Below are 8,695 nucleotides of genomic sequence, written 5' to 3'. Positions count from 1 at the left end.
GCGGAGATTTTAAACGATCGGTGGATTTCTGACCGAGTTTTCTTACAGAAAAGTGACCGAGAATTCTCAACTGATTCGATTGCGATTTGCGCAGTTGTGCGGCAATGTCGCCATCCTGCTGTTACTTATTTTTTGAGGCCCCGTCCCCGAGGGTGAGTATTATAGGTATTTAATAGGTATGGTTAAATTTGGGTAGGTGGTTGTTTACAACAATCTACTGTAGTACATTCTACTATGTGTAACAGATGAATTTTCAGGATTATGTCTAATGCGCGATTAAGTACTGTTGTAACTGTAAGGCTGGCGTCATTTTGCTCTTTTTTTGCCTGAGTCGATTTAGCAGTTCACGAATGAAAGCATCTCACGTAAAAATCCCGTAAAACAATGGAAAATCTTATTTCAAATATAAGATTCTTCAATTTAATAAAACTATAATTCAAAAAATAAATAAATTAATACACAATTATCAAACAATGTGCATAAATTCAAAATTTAAATCGTGACAAGTGTTTTCCGGTTGTTGGCAGCAGTTACACCGATTGTAGCTCCACCTATACATTTAGTATGCTCTCTGAAATTCACCGACGCTCCTTCCATTTTCCTGCCGGCTCCCGAACAGACCAGACGTTCTTCAGCTGCGGTCCCGCAGCCCACTTGTATCAATTCCGGTAAGAGTTCGACACGTTATTTTTGTTAACGGAATCCGACTGCATCCGTTTGTTTAACATTTCCATACACTAGAGTTGCTTTGATTCTTGTTTATTAGAGTACAGAGAGTTAGTTGCTGCTTTTATTTTTCTAATATTCCGTTTTTGTAACATTCAATTTGTTCTTTGTTGCAAGTTGATCGCGTCCTTCGGCTATTAACGATTTTCTATATAATTAGCGTAGTTTTGCAATTTTATAATTGTTATAACGCGAAAGTATTTCCGTTCGTGCTTTATTCTTTAATAAAATATACATAGAGAGTATTTTTCGAAAAAGCGTAAGCACGTGTTTGGGACATCGAATATAATCGTGCGCACTACTGCGACAATCTTACTCTAATCTTCAATAAAACACATACATTCTTTGAAATTTGTCAATTGAAACGTCGATTAAACTAGTAAATGCTAAAATAAATATTTATGCGAAAAAAGAATTTCTAATGATGATACCAATAGTCTCGTTCGTATGACTTCATGATTATAACTATCAATACAACTGAATGTAGAACAATAATAAGATATTTGTTAATTTAGCTTGTGTATAAAAATTGCAAAATTTACGTTTCTGTTACAGAGAGGAAAATGGATTCAACAATAAATGTAAGATGCATGAGGCGTGACCTTTTGGAAAATGCATCTTCTAAACACGGATAAAACGTACTACTTCTAAGTACGTTATGAGTTGAACAATTTTTAAAACATGGTCCTATAAGACCATGATGGACCTACATGATTCAACACGACTACACTTGCTCTGAAGCGAGGAGTTAGGTAAATATCTTAAAATTTTATTTTTTTAAAACACGTGGCGCATTTCAAATTGAAATCTCACAATCTTTCTGCTCTACCCACGTGTTTTCGCGTGAAAATAATTTGGTGCGATACACCGCAACGTAAATTATATTTATAATGATGACATCCATACCGCCCCAGTCTGAGTTCTGTGACTGATTCGGATTACTGATAAAAAACGTTAAAAAAAGTATTTAATTCTAGTATTTTTGCAAGAACTTTACCAGAATTTTTTATTTACAGTTACCTCTGGAGTCTATACGGAATAATCTGCAGGAACCTGTTGATGCAGATTCATTAATTTGCTGTTAGCATTCTACCATCATCAACAAAAGTGAGTTTCATTCTATACAATTTTCTTGTTATAGTCATTAAAACATCATATAATCATTGCATGATGAGTACAATCAACGCTCCAGTCAAACAGAATGATCAGTGACGACTGTTGTTTCTGATAATGCTTATTTTATAGACCATTTATTACTTTACACTTTTTTTTATGTTTATTAATTTTATTGTTATTGTTTCAGTTGTTGACAATTGTGGCTCAAGGTCTAAAAGTTGAACTAAAAACTGCTTTCGACAATGTGATTCCTATGTGATCCAGGATTAATTAATGACCTAGATTCAGACTGCTGAAAACATAAAAGGTAATTTTTACATAGATTTATTATTAATAACTAGAAAAAAGAATATTTCAATGATGAGTTATTAGTTATCCCTGTCTTACAAAAACGTGGTGAGAACACTATGCTGAAAATTAGGAAAAAAAAACATAATTTCGAAAAGAAAATGTATTTTTGCTAAATTAAAATTTTTTTTATTGTTACAGAATATGTCTGGCAAGCTAACACACTTTGCACAAGGCATCTTTATCCTACTGATTATGGACTCGAAATTGTTCAAATGGTGAGTTATAAGTAAAATTAAATAATTAATAAATAGTTTAATGTTGTAAAATAAAAAATTTAATGATGCATTTAATTGACAAGCATATGACTGATTATTTTTGATGTCATTTTTTAACTGATTAAACAAAAAAAAAAATAGTGTGTGTCGAATTGTCTTCAATCATTTTCAATAATAAAAAATTAATTATTTTACAGATTTCGCAAAACATATCCTGACTCCGGTAGTGTGGGAGCAGTTGCAACTTACCAATATGTAAGTTTCTTTCTATTCAATAATCTTAATTAATTGATTGAATTTAACGATGATGATAAAAATATATACGCTATTATGATAAAATTTAAATGATTAGCACTTGCCCTCACTGAGAATATATTTCTAATTAAGAATTGAATCAAATTATTTAAAAACTATTATTCATAAATGACTTTTTATGTTTCAGATCAATCAACTATAAGAATTTTTTAAGGCCGAGAACAATTAATTCTGCTGAAAAAGTCTTGGATTGGCAAACTGGAATAAGGCTTTTCAATAAGATGTAAGTTTTTCATTAAGAATATTTAATTTTTGGAAGATACTGTAATGATGCCTTAATATACGCTACGATATACAATGAAATCAAACTATTACTGAACAGTATCTTTTAAATATATTTTAAGTCGTTATTTAAAATGTTATTTATAATGCATTGTTCCTTTTCAGATAACATTGGTTTTTGTCAAAACCATCAAAAAACAGTTCAAAGGACTTTACGCTTGATCAATTTCTCTACATTGTCAACATATTACTTTAAAATTTGTCTTCAACTATTTTTGAGTCAAACAAAAGAAAATAATGAAATAAAACATTCTTTAAACATAACTGATAATCTTCGCAATAATTTATTTCACGTTTCCCCACTAATAATTGTATTAACTGTAAAAGGCTTTAGGAAGTGTGATGCAAAGTAATTATAATATATTTTGCGTTAACTAGGAGTATAAATGAACATCGGGTTCCAGTCACACGAAAGCTCGTTAACTTGAACAAAGGATGAATCTTTTTTTACTGATTATTAAGTGTAACGGGATCAATAGTCTCTATTCAATTCAAATTTTAATAAAGTGGCGTAGATACCAAATTGAAGTTAATTACTGCATAATAAAGTTTCCATATCAATATATGATAGCACATATAAATGACAAAGTAAATTTTTATTCTATAATTGTAAAATTGAGACGGCCCCGGGATAAGAGAGCGACAACCGATAATTTACCGACAGCGGTCGGTTACCAAGCGAGCGATTAAGTAGTACAGCATTGACACAGATGGCGATCGCGCATAAAGCATTGCGTAGAGGGGCTGACCCAGGTATAAAAGGAGCTCCGCGAGCAGCAGCGAGATCACTTCTTCTCTAGTCGTCTCACTGGCTCTTACTCCATATCGTACCTGGCTTACTATATGACTTAGCCAAGCACGCCCGACTACCTTTGCATTTAGTATGAAATGAAATCAAATGAATCTACCTTGTTAATCTCTACCACTCCTCTCCATACTAGGGGTAACCTCTAGTAACACAGGCCAGCAGAATCCTGTAATACACTAAGGGAGCCCTCCATCCGGCCAACCACACGAAGGAACCCTAGTACACCTTCAGTATTCGCTGGGCTGCACGGCTCCTAGCGAGCCAAGTGTGCGGACAGTAGGGGAATATTCCTTCCCCACTGATAGTCCTGTGGGCACACTACGCAGCACACTTATCACGGATACATTGCTCTCGTAGTCGGGTAAGGGCAGGGAAATCCCAAATCAACGCAACTTGCTACACGTTGATAACGGATATAAAACCGACTACTGGTGCATACACCGACCTCGCGCATAACTCGTGTTCAATAATCTCACACGGTCTCACGGTTTCACCTGGAGTCACCTGGCACGTTTCATAATATATACAAAACTAAAATCTATTCGTTTGCTATTTTTAATACTGTTTCAGTCTTATTTCTTCTCTCCAAATTGATTAGGTCATCATCGTCGTTGCCATACCTGAAAAAAAAATTATTAACATTTTCATTGTCCATACCATGAAGTAAATTTGGATGATAGGAAAACTAGTAACAATCTTTAGGCCATTTTTCATTTTACGAAGGACCACTCTAATACCTGTAAACTTGCGGGTCTCGATATCCGCATTGACACATGAATATTCTGTGAAGGGATCCATGTCCCGTAGATCAAACTTATCTTTGGTCTTTAATTTTATTTTGCTATCGTTTTGGAAATTAACAACATCACCGTTTCGTTTAACGAAGTTGAAAAGTTTGTTCGATTCCTGATCAATCAAGCGCCGTGCCAGTTCCTTTTTGGAACGACGAGAGGTTTCGCGCTCCTTGATTCGGGATCTGAAGGCACCGCAGCAGGTTGTAGCAATGAATAGACTCGTGTCTAGGTTAAAATGCGATTTATTGAAGTATAAAATAGATTCTCTCTCTTCTCGAGCGTGTTGCGCGAACGAACGCTCGATGCTCTCTGTCTGTCTGATAACGATGGCGGGCCAGCTCGAGCGCGTCGCCGGATCGCCACGCATCGTGGTGGCTCGGAGGTGGCGCCGCGGGAAGCCGGTGGCCGGATGGTCAACTGAAGTCTGGTCGAGGGACGAGACGCTGCTTGCGTCTGTGACTCCGGGGGTGACCAGGATGGGTCCCCACAGCTACTCCCCCGCCAGTGACGAACGGCTTGAGGAGGAACGAGACTCGGGTAGGTTGCCTGTTGAGGGAGTTGTCTCGGCTCGCTCGTGCTAACGAAGGTGGCAGGCCCGGTGGTGTTGGAGAGGCCTGCGCCTGGAGCGGCTGCGAGGCGTGCTGGTGTGGAGACTGGGCCTCCGGAGCGGGCGCTGCCAGCTGTGCTGGTTCCGTCGAGGCCTGCGTCGGGGCAGGCTGGGGCGCTGGCTGTGAGTTGGAAGCTGCCGGGGCTGGCGCCTGTACAGGCCGCGCGCTCGGCGAAGCTGGCTGCGGAGAGGCCGACGGAGGGGGCCCTGGATCCGCCGACGCAGGTGCAGCCTGACTAGGAGAGGCCAACGGAGAGTCCTCTTGGTCCGTTGGCTTCGGCGAAGCGGCGCTCGGTGAGGCCGGCGGAGAGCGGACTCGGTCCGCCCGCGGCGGTAGTGGAGCGGGCAGCGGAGAGTCCTCTCGATCCGCCGACTCGATGAAGGCCGGCTTCAGCGAAGCCGTGGAGATGGCCTTGGACTGGCCGTTGATCTCGATGCGGTAGACCCTGTCGTTGAGGCGCTCCAGTACCTTGTAAGGGCCAGAGTACGGGGGCTCGAGAGTCCTCCTTACGGTCTCGACTCGCCTGAAAACATACTTGCAGGTACGTAGGTCTGGGTGGAAGAAGGGCGCTTGCGGTGCGGCGTGCCTGGAGCCGGGAACCGCGCGCAGCTTCTGCATTAGAGTCCTGAGCTCGACGACGAAGGCAGAAGCGTTGACTCCTGGATGTGATGACGGGACGAAGAAGTCGCCTGGCAGTCGCAGCGTCGTCCCGAACAGCATCTCTGCTGGCGAGGCCTGTAGATCCTCCTTGAAGGTGGAGCGCAAACCGAGCAGCACTGCTGGGAGCGCGGTGGGCCAAGGCGTCGGGGCGCAGCACATCAGGGCGCCTTTAAGCGTGCGGTGGAGCCTCTCGACCATGCCGTTTGATTGCGGGTGATGGGGGGTGGTGCGCACCCTGTCGGCTCCGATGATGCGCGCCAGCTCTGCGAAGAGCGCAGCCTCGAACTGCGCGCCCTGGTCTGTCGTGATGGTTAGCGGTGTGTCGTAGACGCTGATCCATCGGTCGAAAAAGGCTCGTGCGGTGGTAGAGGCCTGCTGATCTGGCATCGGGATGGCCTCTGGCCACCTGGAGAAACGATCGATGATCGTCAGGCAGTACTGCATGCCCGAGTGGAGAGGCAGTTTGACGATGTCCAGGTGGAGATGGTTGAAGCGCGCATCCGGGGCGTCGAAATCTCCCAGGGCTGCGCGGTTGTGGCGGCTCACCTTCGATTGTTGGCAAGGCACGCATGAGCGAGCCCAGCGCGCGATGTCCTTGCGCATGCTGGGCCAGACGTATTTGGCGCTGATCTGTAGGATGGTTGCCCGGATGCTCGGATGCGAAAGACCGTGCGTGACGTCGAACACGGTCTTCCGGAGCTTCCGGGGGATGTAAGGACGTACCAGATTGTTGTCGGTGGCGCAGTGCAGCACGTCGTTGCCGAAGGTGAGAGGCCGGAGCGTGAGCGATGGTGCTGGTGAGCCGAGGATGTGCGGGAGGTCCGCGTCTGTTGCCTGATGTTTCGCCAGGGTCGCCAGGTCCAGGCTGGCCGGCATGTCGATTGCTTCGACCCTGGAGAGCGCATCTGCTGCGACGTTGTCAGGGCCCTTGGTGTACGCCAATGAGACCTGGAATTGTAGAATGTAGTCGAGCTGTCGTGCTTGTCGTGGCGAGGCTCTTTCTGTCGGCTGCTGAGCTGCGTACGTGAGCGGCTTATGGTCGGTCAGAAGGGTGAAGGGTCCTCCCTCCAGGATGCCCTTGAAATGCTTTACTGCTGCGAAGGCTGCGAGGAGCTCCCGGTCGTAGGTGCTGTAGTTCCGTTCTGCGCTGGAGAGCTTCCTCGAGAAGAAGCCGAGGGGCCTCCAGGAGCCGTCGATTTCCTGCTGCTCGAGCGCTGCGCCTATGGCGTGATCCGAAGCGTCGGTGAGCAACCTCCTGGGTGCGTTGTCTCGCAGGAAAGTGGTTCTGGCTGCCTGGGCGAGCGCGCTCTTGCACGCGACGAAGGCGTCCTTTGCAGCTGGCGTCCAGGTAATCGGGTAGGCCTTTTTCTTCTTCGGTGGTAGGTGCTGCAGAAGGTCGTTGAGCGGTGCAAGGAGGCGCGCTGCGCCCGGAATGCACCGTCGGTAATAATTGATGAGCCCAAGAAACCGTCGGAGTTGCGAGGTGTTGCTGGGCTTCGGGAAAGCCTGGATGGCGTCGATTCGGTTTTGTGGCGGCCTGGAGCCCTCGGCGGAGACCTCGTATCCTAGGTACGTCACCTGCTTCTTTCCTAATATGCACTTGTCGGGGTTGACCTTCATACTGGCCGCTCGTAGTACGTCGAACAGTTTCTTGAGGTGCTCGGCGTGCTCTTCAGCGCTCGTCCGGGGGTGACCAGGATGGGTCCCCACACCTTCTCTGGATTGTCATTATCGTTCCCTACTGAAAAAGGTCGCGCGAGTAATCGCGCGAGATCTCACGCAATGCATCGCGCGAATAATCGCGGGAGCTTATCGATGTAGATACGACGCGATTACTCGCGCGATATATAAATTTTGTTTTTTTAATCAAATTATTATACTGAAATATATTTCGGTAGAAGGGAATCGTAAATAATTTGTATTTGAATGTACTTTTACTAATTTTTTTTTACTTCGCTTTTCTTATCACTGTCAATCTATATAATACCTCCTGAAAAGGAATCAATCGGAATGCATTTATATTGTGTGTTTTATTATTGTTTTTATTTATTTTATTTACATAAAAATATTAAACAAAATTATACATCACTTTATAAATAAAGAAATTGAATACGTATTGAAATATATATATATATATATATATATATATATATATATATATATATATATATATATATATATATATATATATATATATATATATGGTAATAATGAACGGGCTTTCTGCTATTTAATGATAACCAAAATCATTTATTTATTTTTTTATTAAGATTCACTAGTCAAAGATTAACTAGTAAATTTTATTCTTTATTTTAAAAATGCACTAGTCGAAGGAAAGCTAGTAAAATATTAATTTTTTTAAATAAAAATGCATTAGTCGAAGAAACGCTAGTACAAAAAAATGTTTTGTTTGACATTATAATAACATAATGTTTAAAGAATTTATGATTTAGTTGTATTGAATTAATAAAGTTGTATACGTTCTTTAAAATACATTCAAATATAATTTATTTATGATTCCCTTCTATTAAAATATATTTAATAAATAAATTTATAATATTTCAATATATTTATAAATTAAATTAAAAAGTATCCTAATTTAATTGTACAATTATTTTATTTTAAAAAAATCACAAAATTTATATATCGCGCGATCCATCGCCCGAGTAATCGCGCCGTACCTGCATCGATAAACTCCCTCAATTATTCGCGCGACTTTTTTCAGTAGGGTACTCACCCTCCCTCTCATCAGTTTATTGAGCGTTCGCATTGCACATTTCCGTCACTTAGTTAATCACTGCACTCGCGGCACTATAACAA

The 8,695-nt window shown here is 42.2% G+C and overlaps 1 long non-coding RNA gene and 1 other non-coding gene across 2 annotated transcripts; both read left to right on the top strand.

Moving 5' to 3' along the window:
• The first annotated feature begins 97 nt into the window (after positions 1–97).
• On the top strand, positions 98–3,269 carry LOC103317789. Its single transcript, XR_004228392.2, has 8 exons — positions 98–668; positions 1,282–1,478; positions 1,743–1,833; positions 2,030–2,149; positions 2,332–2,408; positions 2,606–2,663; positions 2,851–2,946; positions 3,111–3,269. It is a non-coding gene; the product is annotated as an uncharacterized LOC103317789 (long non-coding RNA).
• LOC116415875 lies at positions 1,610–1,677 on the top strand. Its single transcript, XR_004226428.1, has one exon. It is a non-coding gene; the product is annotated as a small nucleolar RNA SNORD31 (small nucleolar RNA).
• Positions 3,270–8,695: the final 5,426 nt, after the last annotated feature.

The sequence above is a fragment of the Nasonia vitripennis genome, chromosome 1, assembly GCF_009193385.2.
Source record: "Nasonia vitripennis strain AsymCx chromosome 1, Nvit_psr_1.1, whole genome shotgun sequence".
Lineage (NCBI taxonomy): Eukaryota > Metazoa > Arthropoda > Insecta > Hymenoptera > Pteromalidae > Nasonia > Nasonia vitripennis.
This window is presented reverse-complemented; position numbering and strand designations above follow the sequence as displayed.